Source organism: Elgaria multicarinata, chromosome 1 (assembly GCF_023053635.1).
Source record: "Elgaria multicarinata webbii isolate HBS135686 ecotype San Diego chromosome 1, rElgMul1.1.pri, whole genome shotgun sequence".
Classification (NCBI taxonomy): Eukaryota; Metazoa; Chordata; class Lepidosauria; order Squamata; family Anguidae; genus Elgaria; species Elgaria multicarinata.
In genome coordinates, this window is record NC_086171.1 from 127,810,094 (window position 1) to 127,834,387 (window position 24,294).

General features: G+C 42.0%; 1 protein-coding gene across 2 annotated transcripts in view; it reads right to left on the reverse strand.

Annotated features, from left to right (window-relative positions):
• LRRC8C (leucine rich repeat containing 8 VRAC subunit C) overlaps positions 1 to 18,744 on the reverse strand; it is a 38,957-nt gene extending 20,213 nt beyond the window's left edge. The window contains exon 1 of one of the 2 annotated variants that reach the window (XM_063117757.1): positions 18,631 to 18,744. The gene's annotated coding sequence lies outside the window, so the exon portion shown is untranslated. The remainder of the gene's footprint in view (positions 1 to 18,630) is intronic. The other variant, XM_063117748.1, reaches the window with a different exon arrangement.
• Between the last annotated feature and the right edge of the window lie 5,550 nt (positions 18,745 to 24,294).

Consider the following 24,294-nt stretch of genomic DNA (forward strand, 5'->3'; position numbering starts at 1 on the left):
TTTGAAAGTGTACTCAGGCATATGTGGAACAGGTCACTTGCTAACATGTGGTAGAGTCCTGACAAGTTAGGAATTAGCACTTAAACATATTTACTTGGAAGCAAGTCCCATTAATTTAAATTGCACTTCACCTAAGTTTAGGATTGCAGCCTCAGCCTATATACACTATCCTTCTTACAAATTTTGCTAAAATCAAGACTGTCAAATCACCTATGAATATAATCCAGATCCTCTGTTCAGTAATTTGTCTCTTCACTGACTGCACTGATGCCAGAACATAGGTGGGTGACATGATGTTTTTCAATCCCCTGCAGAAAGCACCCGTAATTGCCTCAAGAGCGGTCCATAATTGCCTCAAGAGCAGTCTGCAGCAACTCTTGGCTCTACAAATTAAATTATTTTCACCAATTCTCCACTTTTAGAACCTGTATGGAGAAGCAGGCAGCTGCTGACGTCCTTTGTATTATATTATACCATGAAATATTAGCAGACATTCCTCAAGGAAAGTATTTGTACTCATACAACTTGGCCCTGCATACTAAGTGAATGCTCCTCCTTTCCCTTTCCTGACCTTGAAAGGTTTTTGATCACCATGTTGGACTACACTTGAAGATCCAAGGAGATTTTCTAAACAACTACTTACATACTGTTACACGAGTGAAATCCCTATCATCAAACATTCCCAACTTATTACAATTCCATGTTTGTCCCTTATGGCAGTGAAACAATTGTAAGAGCCCATTTTTGGCTACCCAGACTTTTGATTATCCATTGCATACATTCCTAGAGCTTGAAGTTTGGCCAAAAGATCAAACAGTCCAGCCTGCATTCTGGAAAAATCCTTTTTTATAATTAGATGTTTCTACTCCACAATGAAATAATATAGACAAAGTGTACTAAATAAAGACATAAATCCAAAAACAAAAAATACAATAACATAAACAAACACTGTCATTAATTAAGATAGTTCATAGAAATCATACAAAATTAATAAAGTAATCAAGTTCTCCCAAAAATATCTGGGTTAACTTAAGTGCTGTACTGAAGAATTATTGCGTATACGTTTACAAAACACAAACTATCTATTAATAAATGAATTCATTTGCATTCATCCATCAGATACCCAAATTTGTTCAGTCAATTTGAACAAGAAATGTTCTGGCAAAATGCTTCATGTCAAAACAATCTTTACAGTTTATCCCATATGATACAAGAATTCTATGTAAAATTAGCTGATTCCTTCTATAGTAACAAAGAGTGGCGCTTTCTACTAATATGATTCAAGGACATTTTTGTTCCGGCGTGGGGAGATGGGCACAGGCCAGAACGAAGCACCCTTTGTTAAGTTTTGTAAGCATGTTCTGTTTGGAGTGGAATGGGAAACACTGACAAATGTATATTCCCTTAAAAACTCCTGCACTGTTCACCAGCTTGTCATATTTTTAGTGAGCAACCCTTCCTTTTGTTGATCATAACAAACATTTCAGTTTTTTAAAAAATATCAACATTAAGGGACATGGAATCTAAACTCTGAAATCATAGAAACTGGTTGGAAAGAACTGGAAACTCTTCAAAAATGTGTTTAAAGACCAGCTTAACATCTCGATTCTTTAAAGTCAAAGTGCTTCCTCCCCCTCCTATACCCGCCCCTGTTGTAGACGGCCAAAAAGCACCATTCCTAATTCCATTCTAGCATCAGAAACACACAATGCCTTATGGCACTATCTCGCTTTGCCTACTCATAACTATTATTTATTCATTTACAATATTTATATACTGCTCCCCATTGAAAATTTTGGAGTGGTGTACAAGATAAAGTAAAATAAAAACAGAATAAAACACTTTTGGCCAAACTTCAAGCTCTAGGAATGTATGCAGTGGGTAATCCAAAGTCTGGGTAGCAAAAAATGGGCTCTTACAATTGTTTCACTGCCATAAGGGACAAACATGGAATTGTAATAAGTTTTAAAATAGTATTTTAAAAGAAGCAAAATGTACAGTGAACCGTGGCTGGTCATTAAGGAAAGGGCTTCCTGGAATAATGATGTTTTCAGGAGGCGCCGAAAGGACTTCAAAGTTGGTGCCTGCCCAACGTCCAGAGGCAGGGAATTCCATAGGAGGGGGCCCACCACGCTGAAGGCTATCGCAGCACCTTAGGACAGCATTTCCCAAGCTGGTGCCCTTGAGATGTTTTGACCCGTTACCCTGCTCGAAGTTGAAGGCCAAAACATCTGGAGGGCACCAGGTTGGGGAAGGTTTCCTTAAGGTGTTCCTGTGACTGCACATGTTCTTTTCACACTGGCTGCCTGAGCATTCTTTTAATCTGATTATCATCAAATCATAGTTTGCCAATGAGGATGTTTCCTTCCGTACATGAAGCAAAGAATTACACCCCACAATCATTTGTAATACTAAATGAAAATTCACTTAAAAGGCCAGAAACAGTTAACAACTTTGGCTAATGTCCAACGTCGGGTTGGGTGATCATAGTGTTGTTGGGTTGGCTGGCTGACTACTTGGATAGCTGTGCTTGACGCCGGTGGCTACAAACAGTGGTTTTAGGTAACCGAGAGCCATGAAATAGCTGCTGAAAAGAAACACAGAGAGCAAGCGAGCTGGTATATAGTATAGTGGTTACAGTGCTGGACTAGGACTGGCGAGTCCCCATTGGGTGACCATGGGTTAGTCTTTAGCTCTCAATTTAACCTACCTTACTGGGTTGTTATAAGGATAAAATGGAGAGGGAATGACCATGTAAACCATCTTGAAACCCTTCAAAGAAAGGCAGGATATAGAAATGGCCAGGAAAGAAGCAAGCTAGACTAAAGAATGTGCTGAACAAAAGGAATAAAGAAAGAAAGAAAGAAAGAAAGACCACCGACATTGGCTGTAGTTCTGATGATCACACAGAGTATTCTGGCTGGACAATCCTCATAAAGACATATGGATGCTGTACGTCAATAATTAGAGAAAAGTCAACATGTATGTTTATAACTGAATGGAAACCTCTCATAGACATTTTGCAGGGACTAGAAAAAAGTGATTTGTTTATCTGTGGATTCAATGATTAAGAAGAAAACTTTAAGATAAAAGAAAGAGGGGAATTTTGATTTTTGTAATTATAGAGCAAAAGGAAATATGGTTACTGGAGTTTTTGCTGAGGAGAAAATAAGAAATCCACTTTAATTTTGTATGTGTTTTGTGTGTCTTTTGCGTGTGTTTTAATCTTTTTATATGTTTTTTCCCTTTTGTACGGTGTGTTTGTAAGTTTGTGTTTTGAAATAATAATAATAATAATAATAATAATAAACATATGGATGCTGTTGGAGGGGGGCAGGACTTAAAAATGCAACTGCCCATTAGGTTTCCTGGTGGGGAAACCATAACTGGGGGTGGGGAAGAGAGAGAATCAAGCAGAAATCTGAATGGGAATGCTTCTCAACACATAAATACAAATTTAAATTACATTAAACCAACCGGGACAACGTTTTCTGTACACTGTTGCTGACTTGCACTTGCAGGCAAGAGGACTAGAGTGCCTTTAATGTTGCTCTGCCTCCTCTTTGGCTAAAGATGTAATTCTACTTGCCTTTGACTAGGAAGGGGGGGGTTGTAGTTTCTCCCAAAGTTTGAGAGTGGGAAAACTTTGAACTAGATGATCTGTCAAGAGTTAATACCCACCCCCCACTCCCATCCACCTCCCAAATGGCTGGGGACTGCATGGTGGGGTACAAGAACTAATTATTGCTAGGCTGGAAAAATCAAATAATTGCTTCCCTCTTAAGTCCTGGAAGGATGCCTAATTGGCTTTCCTTTGTGGACTGGAGACTCTAAACACCCCCTCCCTTTCCTGTTGTTGGAGAGGGAAAATGCCATGAATGCATTTGTGCATGCCTGCGCGTGGGGTGAGATGCGACTGAAAGGGAAGGGGGGAAAGGTTCTAACAGTTTGGGGCCATGATTTTCTTTGTTTTAAAACATTCATTTTTGTGGGTTTCCACTTGTTGTTGTTTTTAAAAAATGCCAACAACGTGCTAGGAAGAAATCTTGCAAATGGCAGAGTCTCAGCCAACAATGCTCAACTTTCAAAGCCAGATTCAGACAATAGTGGCTTAAAAATGGTGATGCACAGACTCCCTTTATTCAAAACTGAAGCAGCAATTCCAAGCATTACTGGAGACCTCTCTTGGGGGGAAATGATTTTGTATGTGTAAGAGAGTAAGTTCTAAATCGACTAGTAATGTTGCCTGCGCCTTCTCATATTACTATATCATTTCAAATTGGGGAAACATTTGTGCATCTGCAGAATCTTCTTCTACATTTTGAGCTGTGGAAGAATGTTTCAGGGTAATGATGTTTGGTTTTGTAATACACTCACACGTTACGATCCTGGCAAAGTCATATTTCAGACCATATAATTGCGGACTTCTGCAACATCACACCTCGAGGGAGACTTCAATTTCCCACCGTGAATATGCACTGTTGCCTCTCATCAAATAGATATTCAAGGTCTGAATACTTAAAAACCTACAAAGCCTGTTTACCATAGGGAAAAGTGAGATCAGTATACATGCTGTGAGCTCTCTTTCAAACCGCTTCCAACCCTTTAGGGAAAAAGTCATTTGTCTTCATCCTATGTTAAACGATAAGGACAAAGATAAAAGAAGACAGACATCACAAAGCTGAGGTTTGTAGCGAAGTAGCAAAGCTGAGATCACCCAAGATTAAGGTGCAAAAATGGTGAGGCTGTGATAGGTCAGGAAACATTTGTAGGAGAAGCAGGCACTAGAAAAAGGTTTGGAGAAGGAGCAACAGCATAATTGAGAGAGAAGAATGGAACAAACGTTTTGGAAACTACATTGTGATACTCTAAGGACTTTTCTTCATGAGGCATTTATTGTGCGCTCTCATTACCTACTCACAGTTGTTTACAGGTTCTTTAGACAACGTTGTGACCACTGTTTCTCTGTCTAACCAGCACTTTCTGTGAGTTTTTAAAAAAAATATTGTGAAAGCGAAAGAAAGCGCAATTTTCTCTTGTATATTTGCAGTATTACATTAGACCTCAGTACCACCTAATGGTTATGTAGCAGAAAGGTAGGAAAGGAAATGCTTCTCGTGTAGTGCTCAGATCTCAATTCTGAAATGAAACTAAAAGAAGAAACTGCATATTAACAGCCTCATGTAGAAAAGCTCTAAGGTTGCAATCCTATTTATGTTTAGACAGAAAAAAGTCCTACAATTCCCATCATGCCCAGCCAGCAAGGAGTTGTAGGACTTTTTTTTAGTCTAAACATGAATAGCATTGTGCTCTAAATGGCTTTTAAAAAGCACTGGAAGAATAAAATCTGCACTGCAGAAGAATTAGAAAGGTAAAACAAATGACATGGTCCCTGCCATGCACTCTGCACATATAGTCCTTCCATATCAGGGCTAGGCAACGTGGTACCTGTGAGCCCCCCAAATCCAACCTGGGACACCTTTCTGGTGCCCACTGAAATGCCCCTAATGCTTTTACATTAATTTAAAAAATAACACATTTTTCTTGCTGGCAACTGGGATTGCTGTGAAATAGGTTTCTTTTGATGTTGGAAACTGTGGGTTCAAAGAAGTTGTGGGTTAAAAAAAGACCCTACTTCTATATGCTCAGACCCCACCTCTATTCTGTACTCAAGTCTTTTGAGCAGTTTACTTGACTTTTGCCACACCTCCCATAGTGGCCATTTTTTGGTGGTACCCAGGACGGTTTATCAAATTATCTGGCAAATGTGCCCATGGCCCCAAACAGTTGCCTATCCCTGCTCCATATAGACATGACTGAGTGACAAAAGTGCCAGACTGTGGGAAATGTCATTGGTTTAGAAATTTTGGTGGCTTCAGATACTCCAGCACACATAGCCTCCTGGACATGCCATAGCTTTGCACATCTGGTCGCTGCGCTGCTGCTCCAGTGAAAAAAGGAACCTGGGCTAATATGCTTAGTATGCTGAATGGGCTCATGCAGCTGCATTCCTTTTGTTTGGTACATTATAATGGCAGTGTAACCCCCATACGTGTGCACTTGGTTGTGGCTGCAAGTGAGAAGCCACTCTCACTCATAAGGGATGCAAAAAGGGGTTCCTAGAGTGAAGGTAGCAAGAATGAAGGTCATGGCTGTGTGATGGGGGTGAGCTTCACGGCCAGCTTAGCTTTGCCCTATTGCAATGGACAGTGCCAGATACTTGCTTAACCCTCCAGTATGGGAGGGATCACAGTAGGAGCTGTAATGTTTTGTGTTCATCGGTTTTCCGTTGTGTGCACACCACAAACCTGATTTCCCTCTTACAAACCCGAGGGGATGGGGAAACACCACCGTACGTCTGATAAAGACAAAATTTGCAAAACACACCCACACATGCATATATTTTGAAGCCTATCAAATACACTTTGCAGAACAACAGTCAGTCAATGAACGAATGGACAAAAAAATAATCACCATTTTCTAATTTCAACTCCAAGCTTCCTCCAAAGAGCCCAGGATGGTATATACAGCATTCTCCATTTATCCACACAACAACCTTGCAAAGTGGATTGGCTGAAAGCCAATGAATAGCCCAAGGTCACTTAGTAAGCTTTGTGGCTTCAAGACACATAAATTTTCACAGTCTACATCCAAACGCTACACCACACTTGCGCATTAATTGACACCTTAAGTCTAGTGCAATTGCTGACTTTCTCCAAACAGGAAATCAAGCAAACTGCAAATGTAACTGCTTCCTACAGACATTCCCAAGTACTGGTGCAACTCAACATTTTGAGAAAATATAAAATAACGAACCTATAAAAGGCTTCATTCTGTGTCTGTGGCCCTGCCCCTCATCAGAAATGTTAGTTTAAGATCCCACCACGGTGCAGCCAAAGTCAGTCAGAGGAGTGGCTGTTTGCATGATTTGCGGCTTCTTTATATAAAGGGTTTATTCTACCTTACTCCTGCATGCCAAACAAGGAGGCTTTTTACAACTTGCAGCATTTCTTAGCAAAGAACAACCTTAAAACATCTGGATGAGCAGAACGATACTTTTGGGCCTAAAAACATCTCAGACATGGACCTTCTGACAAGCCTTCAGACAGAGTCCAGAGCTTGTCTGACAGATGCCAAAATAATAGTACAATCCTATCCATGTCTCTTTAGAAGTTAGCCCCATTGTATTTAATGGGACTTACTCCCAGGTATGTGTGCATAGGCTGCAGCCTAAATCTACAGTATCTAGAAAAACATCACAGTATCACAAATTTAATTATTACATGAGTTTGCTCAGATCCCCTGATCTGTCGCTTTGCAGTACTACCTTCTATGGGAGACCGAATGGGGGGATGAAGAAATCAAACGTTCTTATTACCAAAAAAAGAGCCCTATTGATTCATAGTTAGGAACATAGGAAGCTGCCTTATACTGAGTCAGACCATGGGTCCATCTAGTCCATGGGTTCTCAACAAGGGGGGAATTCCCCCCCTGGGGGGAATTTTAGGGCTCCAGGAGGGGAATTGGTACCACTATTCAGCAAAGTATAATGTCCTGTAGATTATGTCTTCCTACACATGTTATTAAAAACGTCCCAGAAAAGTGTCATGTGGTCTGCAAAAGCCAGGCCTTTGCTCTCTTTCCCCTCCCTCCCTCGCAATCCTAGAAGTTTCAAGCTTCCCATTTAAAGGGGCAACGCAAAGCATAGGAGCTGAGAATGTAAAAGGGGCCATGCTTTGCGTTGCCCCTTTATATGGGACTAATATAGAAAAAAAATAAAAGATTTTCAATATTATATGCATATTATTTGGAATGCGCCTTTTGAGTTAGACTACCTTGGGAAGGGGAGAATTATATTCTGAACAATGGTGAAAGGGGGGAATGGAGCAAAAAAGGTTGAGAACCACTGATCTAGTCCAGTATTGTCAACACTGACTGGCAGTGGCTCTCCAGGGTTTCAGGCAAGAGTTTTTCCAGCCCTACCTGATGATGCCAGTGATTGAACTTGGGACCTTCTGCATGTAAAGCAGATGCTTTACATGAGCTGCACTCCTTCCTAGTTGAGCATCCTTTTTCACAGTGGCCTAACCATGGCATAGTGTGTTGTCTGAACAGGCCTTATTTAAATAAAATCCAGCATGTGCTATCTCCTGAAGTTAAAGATGACTCAAAACATAATGATAGTATTCCAAACAGCCACCATTATATTGTTTTATTATTTATTTATTGTTAATATTTTTGCATTTTGTTTTGCGCATTAAAAGGAAGACAAAGCAGAGAAGAAAATGAATAGAAAGAGAAAGAAAAAAAGAAGAGGGAAAGAGATAGTTTGTTTTACTCTTAAAAGTGATACACGGAAAATGAAGGAGATTGAAGTTTAGCATACTAATTATATCAGCTTTCCCTGGCCTGGTGCCTTACAGATGTTTTGCTTTTCAACATCATACCCAACCAGTATTCCAAAACATTTGGAGGGTACCAGGTTGGGGAAGGCTAATTTAAAGCAATGTGAAATATCTGATTTAAGTAATACAGCAAAGCAGCAGAACTTTCTTAAAACATCACTTCTGCAAACTTAGCTGGGAGTAAGCCCCATTCAGCATAGTTTGATTTATTTCTGAATAAAGATAGACAGGATTGTGCTGTGAGGGTCTGTCCATATTTACCCAGTGCGCCCCCCACAATGATCTCTTATGAACAAAATGGCATCTGTAGCTGCTACGGCACACTAAAATGGTTAAAAGATAGTAATAGAACCCCCTTTGGGTAGGTTAGGCTGCAATCCTGAGCACCTTTTTCATTGGAGTAAGTCCCACTGAATTCAATGGAGCTAATGTTTAAGTAGACACGTCATAGTTCTTTTAAATGCCTTTTGTGAATTCCATTTGTCAACTCAAGCATGTCTTCATTCCATGCATCTCTTAGGATCTAATTCAAACCACCACCACAATATCAAGCATACAATCAACATTGCTCCAGCTTGTAGGAGGAAGATGAAAACATTACTGGAAAAATAATGTAATTAAGCTGATCTGCCGTTCTGACCAGACAGTCAAGATTTATTCTCTATGCTGATTAAAATGTTTTTAATGATGAGTAATTGAAATGGCAGCTGAGAAATTAGTAAAATGTGTGTGTGTGTGTGTGTGTGTGTGTGTGTGTATCTCCAATATATGCAAGATTGCAGAACAAGAATCCAAATTCCTTTGCACCACAGACCTAAATTTGTTTACTCAAAAGCACATCCTGTTGATTTCAGTGGGACTTGCTTCCAGTTACTCTTAGGAGTTGCACAATCCTATACATGCTGTGTTCAATGAGGCTCAATCCCAGTGGACAGAGGGCTGCAGTCTGACAGTGCAATCCTATGCATGTTGACTCAGAGGTAAGTTTCTTGGTGTTCAATGCGGCTTACTCCCAGGTCCGCGTGCATATGATTGAAACCTTAATTTTCTGGGCTTCTTATGAAACTTACTCAGCTGCTCAGCTTTTATATTGTATTTTATATTATGGTTTTATACTGTTGTTTTATACTTTGAATGTTTTTAATTTTTGTGAACCGCCCAGAGAGCTCCGGCTATTGGGCGGTATAGAAATGTAATAAATAAATAAATAAATACTTCAAATAATGTGATTAGGATCAGGAATGTAAAAGAATTTAACTTTTGTAAACCGCCCAGAGAGCTTTGGCTATGGGGCGGTATATAATAATAATAATAATAACAACAACAACAACAACAACAACAAAATTTTTTAAAAATAATAATAATAAAGACTATTTGTAAAAAATAATAATGTTAATGTTTTCCACCTCCATAAGCAAAGAAAAGAACCCATCCCAGAATGAATGTACTCCTTTGGTGGAAAGGAGCTGTTGGTAACAATGGAAGTCTTCTCTTTCAGCTCCTCTATCCATAACTCCATACTCTGGCTGCAATCCTGCATCCAGTTAAGCTGCTGAAATGACCTGATTTCAATGATTGACCTCAATGAGATTTAAGAGGCTTAACTATGTGCAGGAGTGCAACCCCACCAACCCTACAAAAGCAGCGACAATCAATGCCTTTCCACAATATTACATTACATTACATCATAGCACAAAAGCTGAAGATAAGCTGCAGAAAGAGGCTCTCAGTATATCACTTTGCACAGAAGCAGACAGTTTGTACCGATTTATTGAGAGAGAATTTGATTCCCTGCCTGCTCAGCAAAACACCCGCAATAGTAGGCTTCATGCTCGCTATGTAAGTGGAAAGCTTTGAACTAGTAACTACTCAGGGATGATCATGTGGTCCGAAGTAACCTCCATTACCCTGTTGACTGAACAACTGAGCTAGTTTCAAGCGCGTTATGTTCCTACAATCAGGATGTTGGTTCTGATATAACAATTCTTGAACTTCCAAACCATTTCATCTGTTGAAATAGATGACTGGTTGTCAGCATATCATGCACGTTTCTTTGGGATACTAAAACTAATTAGTGTATGAACAGTTTTCAGTACCTTTGTGTTTTTCCCTAAATTTAAACAATATAAGGAAAGTACATGATATTTTCTTTAATTTTTACAAGTATTCCAATAAACATTTCTACATAGTATAATATTTAAATAACATTGAGCATTCTTTAATCCCCCCCTCAAACATTTCAGGTCAAATACTTGTGGTGTATTGGGACAAAAAATTAACGGGACACTTTTTAAAAATTTAGTCGTTTACTAAATACAAGTATAAATTAGATCTCTCTAGGGCAGGGATGGGCAACTTGTGGCTCTCCAAATGTTTCGGCCTATGGCTTCCATCAGCTCTAGCTAGAATAGCCAATGATGAAGGATGATGGAAATTGTAGGGCAAAACATCTGGAGGCCCACAGGTTGCCTTCCCCTGCTCTTTAATCATTTTCTGATTAAAATTAAACGTTTTCTGATGCAAAATGACCCGATACAAATTACCCTAATTTGCACTGGTAATTTTCCAACTCCAGTATAGAACTATAGAACACACACACACACCAGGAAAAAAATTAAAGAAAGACTAAAACTTAATCAATTTAAATCACTAAAAAATCTTTTAAAATGCTTTGGTAAATACAAATGTTTTGCTAGTTGCCTAAATGATAGAAATGTTAGTACCAGAAAACCTCTCTGGAGAGAGCATTCCAAAATTGGGATGCCACTGCAGAGAAAGCCCTGTCCCTCCTAGAGGGTCTTCCATCAGAGGCTCAAATATGTCAGTGGAGATGGGCCTTGGAAGATTAACTTGATCCAGTTTGGCTCTTATGTCAAACAAGGAACAAGAAAGGGAATCAGAGGATGCGAGAGGAGAAACATGCAAGTTCATGCCCCATTCATGTTCCCTCAAACAGTACTTTGATCATGAATAGTATGTCTAAACTGATCCACAGTGGGCCTGTTTGCACATCACAATGACAGCCCACCAGAGCCAGTGTGGTATAGTAGCTAAAGTGTTGGACTGGGAGTCAAGCGATCTGGGTTCTAGTCCTCACTCAGCCATGGAAACCCACTGGGCCAGTCACAAACTCTCAGTCCAATCTACCTCACAGGGTTGTTGTTGTGAGGATAAAATGGAGAGGATTATGTATACCGCCTTGGGTTCCTTGGAGGAAAAAAGGCGGGATATAAATTCAATAATAAATAAAGGCTTAATTTACCTGCGGGGTGTTAATAGCTATAGACTATTTTTGAGGGTTGTTTGAACCCTCAAACAACCCCTGCCACCTGCTTTTGTACAGCCATGAAAAGCCAGGCACCCACAGATGCCTGGCACAACACAACAGCCCCCATGGGTAAATTAAGCAATGGTAAGCTGCCATGTCATGCGAACCAAGTCTGTATGTTACTGCCTGTGTGTAACAGAACCAGCTTCCCTGGTGCAGATTCAGCAACTGCAGCAGGATTTGTCAAAGCTACTGTATTTGCAGGAATTTCCACTGTGAAGCTGTGACTGTATCCACAGATATATTACATCCTTGATCATATGCACTACACAGAAATGCTTTGGACCATACGAAACAGCTTTCAATCTCTCAAATTACATATGTATACTTATGAGAGCTGGTGTAGTGCAGCAGCTACAAAACTAAACTATGAATCTGAAAGTCCTGTGTTCAAATCTTGCTCCACCATGAACTCACTAGATGACCTTAGGCAAATCACATTCTCTCAGCCCCAGCCCTCCCATCTGTAATATGGGGTATAATAGTACTGACTTACCTTGTACTATTACTCCAGGAAAAAGAACTTTTAATACAAACCTACACCACCTGCAAAAACTGCCAATCAATCGGAAGAACAATTCAACATAAACATTCACACGCTTTAAAAGGTGAACCCATGAATGGAACAGTGGAACAGGGTCACAACACAATTCCATTCCAGGATGTAAGATCTTACTCATACGATAGCCTCCAGAAAGGTTCAGGAGCTACCCAAATCCAACCCAAGTTTCCCACAAATGTGTGTGCATGGACTACTTGAAATGATAATGTGAACAGCCCAGAGAGCTCCGGCTATTGGGCGGTATAGAAATGTAATAAATAAATAAATAAATAAATAAATAAATAATTCTGCAATAGGCAAGAGTTACACTAGACTCAAACCTGTGTGTGACTGATAATTTTCTGACCTCCCAAGAATAAAAAGGAGTAACTTGCAGAAATTAATGCAAGATTCTTTTGTGTCTTTCCGTGAATGAATACTAACAGTATATTACCTTTATTTATTCTTTATAGAACTGGAATGACTCTGAAGACAGTATATACATGAAATATACACAATGTAGACTAGTAGTAAGAACATAAGAAGAGCAACGCCGGATCAGACCAAGGGTCCATGTAGTCCAGCAGTCTGTTTGCACAGTGGCCAACCAGCTGCCTGTGGGAAACACCAAAGCAGGACATGAGTGCAACAGCTCCCTCCTGCCTATGTTCCCCAGCAACTGGTGCACATGGGTACACTGCCTCTGATACTGGAAGTAGCACATAGCCATCAGGACTGGGAGCCATTGATAGGTTTATCATCTATTAATTTGTCTGATCCCCTTTTAAAGCCATCCAAATTGGTGGCCATCACCACATTTTGAATTCCATAGTTTAACACTGTGCTGTATGAAGAAGTACTTCCTTTTGTCTATCCCTAATCTCCCACCAATCAGCTTTTGTCTATCCTGAAACCTCCCACGAATCAGTTTCATGGGCTGATGAGAGAGGGAGAAAAATGTCTCCCTATCCATGTTCTCCACACCATGCATAATTCTGTACACCTCTAACATTTCAGTTGCCCTTTTCAGCAACAATAGGCACCTGTAGGGAAATGCTAAGGATGGGCAGATCTGTCAGATCCATTCTATGGACTTCATCAGTTCCCCATCTCCTGGTCCATTCTGTGCTGGTTCTGTGTAGATTTGGTTTTTTTTAAAATGCATATTCTTTAAATTGTACACATATTCTGTTTCTATTTATTTATTTATTTATTTATTTATTACACTTATATACCACCCCCATAGCAGATTTCTTTCAAGATGATGCAGATTGGAGATGTTTAAAAAAATCAGACGGAGCAGATTTCTGACATATCCCTAGGAAAGGCTGTACCTCAGAGGCACACCACATACTTTCAATGCAAAAGGTTTCAGCTTCAATCCTTGGCGTGTCCAAGTAGAAGTGGGAAAGGCCCACTGTTTAGTACCAGTGGTACAGTATAAGCCAGCTTCCTATCTTCTACCTTGACTAGGAAAAAAACAGCAAAACCTCAAACTGCACAAGGGCCAGCAATAAGCTGGCTGGAAATGGACAGACATCCAGGAAGTACTATGCAAAAATAGCAGCATGCTCCAACGGATTACAAACAACAGAAAAAAGAGGAAATGATTCACAAGCCACAGGTGCTCAGAAGCAGGTCTTTATGTATCACATTTCAATGGGAAATTTAGTCATTTTCCCAATTCCATATAAGCCAGTAAGCTGAACTTTGCATCAAACACAGAATTTTCCTCCAGAACTGGATGTGTCCATACAATCACATCTTGCCTGGGTTCACACAACACACTAACCCACCCAATATGGGTTGATGTTGAACTGTGAGTTACTGTGTTGTCTGAACACAATAACTTCTGCATGGTGGATTACTGTGTTGTTTGAACACAGCATGTTTTCTACGGAGTTGCTCATTAACCCTGCAGTATGGTTTGTTAACCACCCTGAACAACCAAACAAGCCATGGCTCCTCAATGTGACTTGTTTGAGAAAAATAAAACACACTGTTTGGTTAACAACCCACCCTATGGAAAATGCACTGCATTCAGACAACACGATAACTCGTGGTGGATTAGTGTGTTGTACGAACCTCAATTATAAATTGAGATGGATAGTATATACCCCATGAATGAGTATGCCAAGTCTAGGATTTAGTCTACATTCATACTTGTTGCTGCACAGTGGTCAAGATGAACGGAATGCCCACAGTCATCTTCATGGACCTTTTCCGCAAGAAGTCTCTCCCACATTTCATGACATAATGGCATTGCAGTGTTGGATAGGTGGTGCTAGCTGCACACAGCAGACAACCAGAGACTGCTGTCAATATAACCCCAAGGAAACATGCTAGGAAACCATGATGGGATGCAGAAGAGTGACAGACAGGCCACATTTAGTATTACTCCATCCCTAGCAACCCACCCTTGTATATTTTCTGCCAATTGTTATCCTATTATAAAAGGCACAACCAAATTATTAGGGTCATAGATAAATGTCTGAAAAATGTGCAGGGCCATTCTTTTAAACTTTACTATTTACAGATATCTGCTTCTTAGTACAGGCAATAATGTTGTCCTCAAAGGCCAAAACTTTAGCACTTACGTGAGAGATTTTAAAGTATTCTCAGTTTCTTTTTTAATGGAATTATAAGCGAGAAAGAAAAGTTGGCAAGTAGAGCTATTACCAAGAATGAAACAAAAACACAACCCATTAGACAGCAAAACAAACCTCTTTTAAAAAGAGAAACTTTTTGGTAAGTAAAAGGGTAAAAATTCAGAGCTATGTGCTTCAAGGACTTTGATCCACTCAGTCATATTCTCCTATTCATTATGTCTGTATTTTCTCATGAACTGGGAAACCACATAAACAAAACAATCTCTTGCAAGAAATATCTTGCAGTATGTAATCGAAAATCAAGAGTTTTAAGACTGCAAATGAAATCCATTGACAGTGCAATCATAGGTATGTCGACTCAGATTAAGACCCATTGAGTTTAATGGGTCCTACTCCCAATACTCTAGCCAGGCAGAGCTATCCTAAGAGGATACAGGATAAAACCAGTATGTTGAATTGAGACCAGAAATGCTCTGGAGGCATTTTAAGATTGATCTTCTACAGCCAGAATGGCACTTTCCAATCAAAAGTCTGGCTGCTGTGTTCTGAACCAATTAATATTTCTGAACTGTGCTATGTATAATGCATTACAATAGTCTAGTCTGCATATTACAACAGTGTGGATCACAGTAGTAAAGCTGTTTCTGTCTAGGAAGGACTGCAGCTGATACACCAGCCAAAGCTGCGGAAAGGCTCTTTGTGCCATGGATGTTACTTGAGCATCCAAAGAGAGGCTTAGATTTAAAAGGACGCCCAAGCTGCAAATCTGGTCCTTTGGAGAAGTGCAAGCCCATCTATTGAGTGCAAGTCCAACCCCCTGCATTGAGCAGGGGGTTGGACTCGATGGCCTTGTAGGCCCCTTCCAACTCTGCTATTCTATGATTCTATGATTCTATAATTGGAAAGTGTCAAATTCCAAAACCGCAGAACCACCAACCAATAATACTGCTATCTTATCTACATTAAGTTTGTTAGACCTAATTCAGCCAATTTTACTTTCCAGGCACCTTTAAGAGAGCTTTGACTATTGGGTGGTATAAAATGCAATAAATAAATAAATAAATAATCACTTGAATCAAATATAAATAAGAAAGTGAGTTGGGTGTCATCAGCATACTTCACTCCAAATATCTGGAAAACCTCATCCAGCAATTTCAAGATGTGAAATAGCATGACAGAACCCTAACATAAACGCCATGGCACCAAACTAAAATGCTGTAAGCATCAGCATTTGGAATGAAGCCAACAGGGTGTGACTTCCAAAAACAGCTGTGCAGATATGTCTATAACAAAGGGGTGGGCAACTTCTGGACCTCCAGATGTTTTGGCTTATAACTCCCATCAGTTTAGCAACATAGCCAATAGTGAGGAATCATGGGAGTTGTAGGACAAAACATCAGGACAGCCACAAATTGCCCATTCATGTATAACATTTACTAGCCATAAAACCATTTAGTAGAGTTGGTGGCTCTCCTGTCCATGTAACCTGTGTTACTCATCTGAGGAACACCACTGCCCCCCAAAATACATACACATACATATATACACACACACATACACACCACTTTTCCAGTTTACAAAAGCTCCTTTGCCTGGTCATCTAGAAATAAAATGATGGCCTTAATATTTGTTTGTTGCACTTCCATCCTTCCCCCACAAAGCTCTGGGCAGCATACATGGTTCTTTGCCATCCATACCCCATTTTATCCCCACAGCAACCCTGGGACATAACAGGTGAGACTGACCCAAGGTCACCCAGTGAGCTGCAAGCCTGAGTGGAGATTTGAACCTGGGGGGGATCTACACAGCATCGTGAAGGCGCTTGCATGCGCCTCCAGTGCGCCCCGAAACTCATTGTGTAGGGCAGGATCTACACAATGAATTTCGAGGCGCACGCAAGCGCCTTCACGACGCTGTGTAGATCCAACCCAGGTCTCCCTGGACCTTATCCAACACTGGGGCCAGATCTACACCAAGCAGAATATAACACTTCGAAAGCAGTTTGAAAACCATATATAGAATGTGACATGGGCCCCAACAGTGGTCAGTGCACTTCAGTACCATTATAAAGCGGCAGTGTAGACCCTGATCCCGCCATCCCCAACATGGTGCCCTCCTGATGTTTTGGACTTCAATCAGCCCCAGGCAGCATGGAATGCTGAGAGTTGCATCCCAAAACATCTGGAGGGCATCAGGATGGGAGAAGGCTCCTCCAGTCACTAGTACACAGTGATGCACAAGTGTAGTGGGGGGGGGGAGATGCTGTGACATCATTGCATTACTGCACAGGTGGGGAAACTGTGTCCCTCCAGAATGTACTGGACTACAATTCACAACATATATTTTCACTGGCTGGGACTAACGGATACTGTAGTCCAAGGCTGAGTTCGGATGACTCACTAATCAATGGTTGTTTCCCATTCTGTTCCTATTACACACACACACACACACACACACCGGTCCGAAGTCAGCCCAACAGTATTTTGACAACCACTGGTTCCCCATCCCTGCCTTCATGTATCCTCACCCTCACTCCACTTCAGTGTCAACTGCTTGTGGAAGTAGCTGAACTTTATTAACTCAACGAGGCTTTATCACGGTTTCCCCAACCCACCCTGCCACCCAACAACTTCACCATGTTCCAGGCCAATGTGGCTTGGTGCCAGCACCCGTGTGCCTTCACACAGCACACTACTTAGGCCTCAAAAGAGCATGCCCCATTCACCGCTCAGTCTGAAAACTTCAATCGTCTTCCAAGTTCAGCACATGTTTTTTTACAGGCACACAAAGCTGAACTCATTGGCTACAGCAACATCTTTGGGCCATTTGCCACCCCCCTGTCAAAGCCGTCCATCGAAATTATTTGGCAAGGGAGGCAGAAGGCCGGTCCCGAAAATGCCGCTTGTTTCCCTTTTGCTCTGCCTCCTCCTCCTCCCTCCCAAGGCTGCCTGTGTGAGTCCGCGAAGAGGCCATGCGAGAGAGGGAGCCGGTCTGCGACTCCACAGCCAGGACGGCGGAGGAGGGCAGCGTCCCGTCTCGGCATCTTCCCAAGTTCTTAGGAAATTTCTCCAGGAAACTTCCCTTTCCCTCACACACAGCCACCAAACAGCCCAGATAAAAGTTAACAGGCGGAGCGGAGGGGGAGCTTTCTTAAAAGAGGTGCAGGCGGCGCCACCACAGGAAGGCAGCCGGGACACGGCCACAAAACGCAGCGGGGAAGGCAAAACTAACGGTTCGCTAATTGCGCTCTAACCCCCCACGGCCTTCGGAGGAGCCCATAGGCACGACACCACTAATTGCTCCGCACTAATCGCAGTCCCGAGTCCAGAACAACTCAGCGGGTAGGAGAGCAGAGAGGAAAGCAAGATTTGGCAAAAGCAACTCGAGGGAGTCCGCTTTCCTTCGCTTCCCTCCTCGCTAGCCCATTCGGCAGAATAGGGGAAAGGATGTGCAGTGATCTATCGGGCTACCCGGAGGAAGGAAGGACAGATTAAGCGTGGGGGAAAGAGCCCGGCTCCTCCGGAGGCATCCCGGAGTGGGGTTGAATCCAATCCTTCCTTTCTGCCCCCACCGCCCGGTATTCGTTTGGAGGGTCTCTCCCCTTCTCATTGGGAGAGGACCCCGCTGGAGAAGAAAGAGGGGGGAGGGCAAGGCTCCCGCCTAGCAGCGTTCCCAGCTCTGGGCACTGAAAGGGGCGCGGGGACGAGGGGCTACTGCTCCTCCATCCTCTCCGACCGGCGCGCTCACCTCGCTGGAAAGAGAGCGGCGCGCAGTGGCGGGAATCACGGGCGACCGCGGCGGCGGGGCGCGAAGCTGAAGCTGGCGCCGGCGTCTTCCATAGCAGTGCACGATGGCGGATGCTCCCCGCCAAGAGCCGCACGGAGAGTGCCGAGGCCGCGGTCCCCGGTCCCTCCTCCAGCAGCCTCTCGCTCTCTCCTCCTACTGCTGCTGCTGCCGCGGCCGCGGCCGCCACCTCCGGGCCACTCCCTACTTCGACGCTGACGCGCACGTGGCTTCCCCAGGCTGCCGCTGCGCACGGAGGCCGGCGGGAGGTTTCCGCTGTGGATGCCCTTTGCCCTGGCCGGGTGGACGAGTGATGGGGAAGAAGAGGAGGCCCCAACTTCGCCCTCCCCGCCACCTCATCCCGAGAGAAACCGAGGGCGCAGTACTCTAAAGGCTCACTGGAAGAAGCGCAAGCCTGTGCACGCTTATTTGGAAGGAAGCGCCATTGAATTAAATGGGACATACTCCCAGTTAAGCGTGTGTGAAGTTGTAGCGTCACAGTGCGAGACTAGGGAGAGCTTACTCAGAAGGAAGCCCCTATTGAGTTCAATGGGACTTACTCCCAGGTTCGTGGTCATAGGAGTGTGAACTTCGTTTATTTATGACTAATTACAAAAATACGGTATGATGTAGTTGGTGATTAGTTTGGAAGATTAGACCAGTGAGACCCAGGTTCAAATCTACAGCGTCATGAAGCTCACTGGGTGGGCTGGGGCCAACCACAGGCTAATTTCGGACGACACGCTAATCAACGGTTATTTCCCATTCTGTTCCTATTCTTCCCCCACCCCAAGCCATTGATTAGTGTGTGGTCCGAACTCAGCCACAATTTCTTAACCTAACCTACCACACAGGATTGTTCTGAAGATAACATGGGTGGGGTGAGAGCCATCTATGCTGCCTTGAGCTTATTGAAGGACTCCTGGGGTACAATGATAGTAAACCAAACCTATAATAGCGCAGTTCTTCTCTTAGGACTGAAACATCGCAAGGTAGTAAGCAAGCTTTCAAGTTCACCAGAACTCTTCTTCAGTACCAATGTTAAGCAAAAACAAAATGAAGGCAGGGGAGAAGAAGAAATGAAGGGATGGATAGTGTGATGGAAAAGCTGGTCCTCTTATGCAGTTTGTACATCCAATTTGTGTCAGCAGTTTTAATGAGTTGTTGGAAGTGAATTCTGACTATGCATGTTTGTTATGAATTAAGTTCTGCTACATTCATTAGGACTTATTCTCAGGTAAGTGTACATTAGATTGCAGTCACTTGTAAATTGGATTCTAAGGAGGTGTTTCCAGCTGCTGCAGGAGTAAAGATTCCTACAAAAGTGTGAGCATTTGTATCTGAGCATATTATCTTCTGAAATGGCTTTCTGGCTATTTTTTTCAGAGCATACCATAGCACCTGTGAGTGGACAGACATGTTCCTATTTCAAATGACTTGTATGTATGTTCTTTACATTTTTTTAAATTGTGTTTTTAATGTATGTTTTATGATAGTTTTAACTGAGTTTTATTTTATTTTTTAAATTCAGTTATTATTGTTAGCCATCTTGAGCACCATTTCCTTAATGGAAAGATAGGATATATGTCAAATAAATATATAAATAGCAAGCAATAGTGAGGGAATTTAATATTGTCAGTGCCCACTGATTTTGGGGTTGAAGAAAATGTATTCCTGCATAAAGCAGTAAGACTAACTTTCTGTTGAATTTGAATTTCAAGGGATATTAATGAACCTTGAAGACCTCTTAGAACATTTACATTGTCCTCCTCTAAACAGGTCTTTTTCACTGATTACTTGTCTTGTCTTGTGGTACTCCACTTCTTCCATTTACATATTATCATCATTTTGTAATATGTTTAACTTTGTATGATGTGTTTTCCCAGGAATTAGGGATGCATGCTTATGTGGCTTGGCAAAGTGGAGAGGGGCAGAAATAAGAGATCAACTCATTGTCGGAGAATCTGGCCTCAGTCTTCCGTATGCCAAGTGTGGAGACTCTATAATGAGGCCAAAGAAGCTCCAAGTCTGCTGTAAATCCAAACAGCTTGCCAAGAAAGGATAGGGGCAGGGCACACTCCACCCTGATTCCCCAAATAAGGATCTGACTCCCTGTTGTTGGAAGCAAATCTTGGTCTCTCATATGGCAAGTGAAGAAACTGGCCCATCTGAGATAACCCAAACTTTACTGTACAGAATGTCTAGAAGTCTTTGAATTAAACTGAATTCATATAGGTCAAGGGTGGGGAACCTGTGGTCACAATTAATGGGACTGATGGGATTTGGAGTCCCAGCAACAAATTGAGGGCTGCAGGTTCATCACCCTTGATCATAAGTCAGTTTTTATTTGCTATGGTATTTGGCTCCATCCCACTTCTGACAAGTCTAATTTGGGTTAATTTGGCTCCAACTGCAAACTTGCATGTGAAAGTATCTCCTTTGAGAAATCACTACTTGGCCACTGAGCATACTTAGTCATTGGGCTGTTTTGGGGAATGCAGAAGTGTGTGTTTTTTCTTCTAAAAATTGTTTTATATTTTTGCAGACCTTGGGGTTTCCCCTCAAGCCTGCTGCTACTTCCCTCTTGCATAAAGATGGTGCTGATTCAACATAAGCAATGGCACTTTTCTCAGAATGTGAGGTTGGATCCAGATTTTGTCATAGTTAGAGCAGACTCGTTAAAATCAATCAAATTTAAGTTAGTCATGATTAATTTAAGTATGATTTATTTCAGTGGGTCTGCTCTAACTATGATTAAATCTGGATCCAACCAGAGAAAGTGATCTGAGATCCACCAACTTAAAAAACCAGCGACTTATGCTATAGTAGAACAATTGTGACCTATAGAACTTCAATCAATCATCATGGTTAGCAATAAATGATGATACTGGACTATGCTTTTTTCAATCATGGGAAGTCAATTAAAGTGAATCGGTTTGATGGTAGACTGAGGATGTTGTTCTATAGGCTGTTCCCACTTGGAATTGTGGGACTTCAGAACATGGTCTCCCCTTTAGAAAAATTAGGGTTAGGACAGAATCTCAAGAGGCATAGAAATCATCTTGCCTTCTTATTGTATATCATACTTATTTTTATTGCAGTCTGGTCACTGGCAAAGAAGTTTCCGGGAAGTTTAAAACATTTTGCAAAACCTCCCTGGCTCCCCCTTCAAAAGTACAATGAATGCTACTGCAGTACAGATATGAATATATTAGAATACAATCTGAGGCATGTTTAGGCAGAAATAAGTCCTACAACTCCCAGCATGCTCCAGTTAGATGGGCTTTTTTGCCCGTCTAACATGTGTTACAGACAGGGAGGTAAGGACCCTGGAGAAGCCCCAGGATAGCTCATATCATGGCCTTTCCAGTCTCCTCCCCACCCACTACAATGCCCCCTTCTTACCCTCTTCTGAGGTTATTATTATTATTATTATTTATTTATTTATATAGCACCATCAGTGTACATGGTGCTGTACAGAGTAAAACAGTAAATAGCTTTCTAAAGCCATCTTTCAACGCTGGCTGTGGAGGGTTGGAATGCTGATTCCCAGCTCCAAGAACAGAGCACGGTCTCCGACCTCAGAGCTGGGAATCTGAAATATCCTATGGCCCATCAGATGCTATCTATATGCCAAATGATTTCTCCCACCTAAAATAATAATGATGATGATGATGTTACTCTCATTTTTTTTCTTTTTTAAAGAAATTCCAGAAGTGCAGCTGTATTAGTACAGTAAAAACAAAGGGCCCTGTAATGCTTTAAAGACTGGCAACTTTATAATGGCTTACGCTTTTGTGGGCTATTTCATCAAATGCATGAAGAATTTTAATGGGTATATAGACATAAGGGTGTAGAGAGAAGGGGAAGCATAAACAGAGGTCAAATCCTGAAGGTAAAGCAGCCGTGGTTGGCCCCTGATCTGATATATGCTCTTGATCCAGATCAAGGGCCTACACCACTGTCCTTGTTCATGGCTCAAGTGATGGAATAAAATCTCTTGATGAATCCACTTTCATACTGGAATCTGCCTTTGAAATTCCTTTGTCGGGAGAATGACAGCTTTTAAGTCAGCTGTAGAGTACCCTGGGAGATTGAAATGTTCTCATGTCAGTGATCTGAAACAAAAGCAAAAAATCATAATCTGTACAAGCTCTTCTTTTATTGCTTCTCATTTCAGCTTCTGTCATTCATCATCCCAAATATGGTGTTTGTGCCTCGTGAAATGGGGAGATTCTGCCCTAAACAGACAAAGGTTAATCTTCATAATCTTAGACAGATCTTAAGCTTGGAAAGAAGTAATCTCCTTTTGGAGAACAAATCCCATATTTCAAAGTCACATGTAAATATTCTGTTAGTACATCTTTTCTTCAAATCTCTGTGTATGCCTGTCATTTGCCAGTGATTCTCAGTCATAACCAAAACTATCAATCTTTTGTTCCCTTTTGTATTATGCATATTCTACCTGTTGCAGAACAGTGCTGCACTAGAGAAAACGTCATACGTTCAGTGATTTAGACCCCTAGGTCAAAGGGTTTTTAATGTAGCCCCAGCACCAGCCATTTGACATCTTTAGGTTTCCTCTACAATTGGTTATTGTCGGACAGCAATTTTACTTGGTCCATAAATGAAGAAGCGGCAGAGGAACTGCCAAATGCCAAACCTTGCTGTACTTGGCATGGTGGAAGGTGTGGGAGAACCTAAGAAGTGCCCTGGTGGATCAGACCAAGGGTCCATCTAGGCCAGCACTCTGTTCACACAGTGGCCAACCAGCCATCGGCCAGGGATGAACAAGCAGGACATGGTGCAATAGCACCCTCCCACCCATGTTCCCCAGCAACTGGTATTCACAGGCTTACTGCCTCGAAAACTGGAGATAGCACACAACCATCAGGGCTAGTAGCCACTGGTAGCCTTTCCCTCCAGGAATTTATCCAACCCCCTTTTAAAGCCATCCAATTTGTGGTAGTGAGTTCCATAATTTAACTATGCTTTGGGTGAAGAAGTACTTTTATTCATCCTGAATCTCCCACCAATCAGCTTCATGGATGACCCTGGGTTCTAGTATTTTGAGAGAGGGAGAAAAATGTCTCCCTATCCACATTCTCCAGTGGTTTTTGATTTGCTTGTTGGTCTTTTGTAGCTTTTAAAATAAAATCTTTTTCCTGCCCATTGTTCCCAATGGGAAGAAAATGAACTATGCCAAATCCAGGGCTGTTGCAATCTAGAGGCTTCCCAGGGGAATGGGAAAGCTGGAATGCCATCAGAACTCTTCCTGTTTTCCCTCACCACTGTTGGAAGTTCCAGTGGTGGAGAAGCAATGGCAGGTTCACTACATGAAGGAGGCTTCTGAGGGTGGACTGCCTCTACCAGTGGACCTCCCTCTCTGTAGGCAGAGCAGATCTCCAGAATCCCATGGACTCTGGGATACTCTGAGCCAGTCTGGTGTAGTGGTTAGAGTCCTGGATTGGGACTGGGGAGACCCAGATTCAAGTCCCCGCTCCGCCATAAAGGTCACTGGGTAACTTTGGGTCATTCACTGATTCTCAGCCTAATCTACCACACAGGGTTGTTGTGAGAATAAAATGGAGAGGAGGAGGAATATGTAAGACTTCGGTTCCTTGCAAG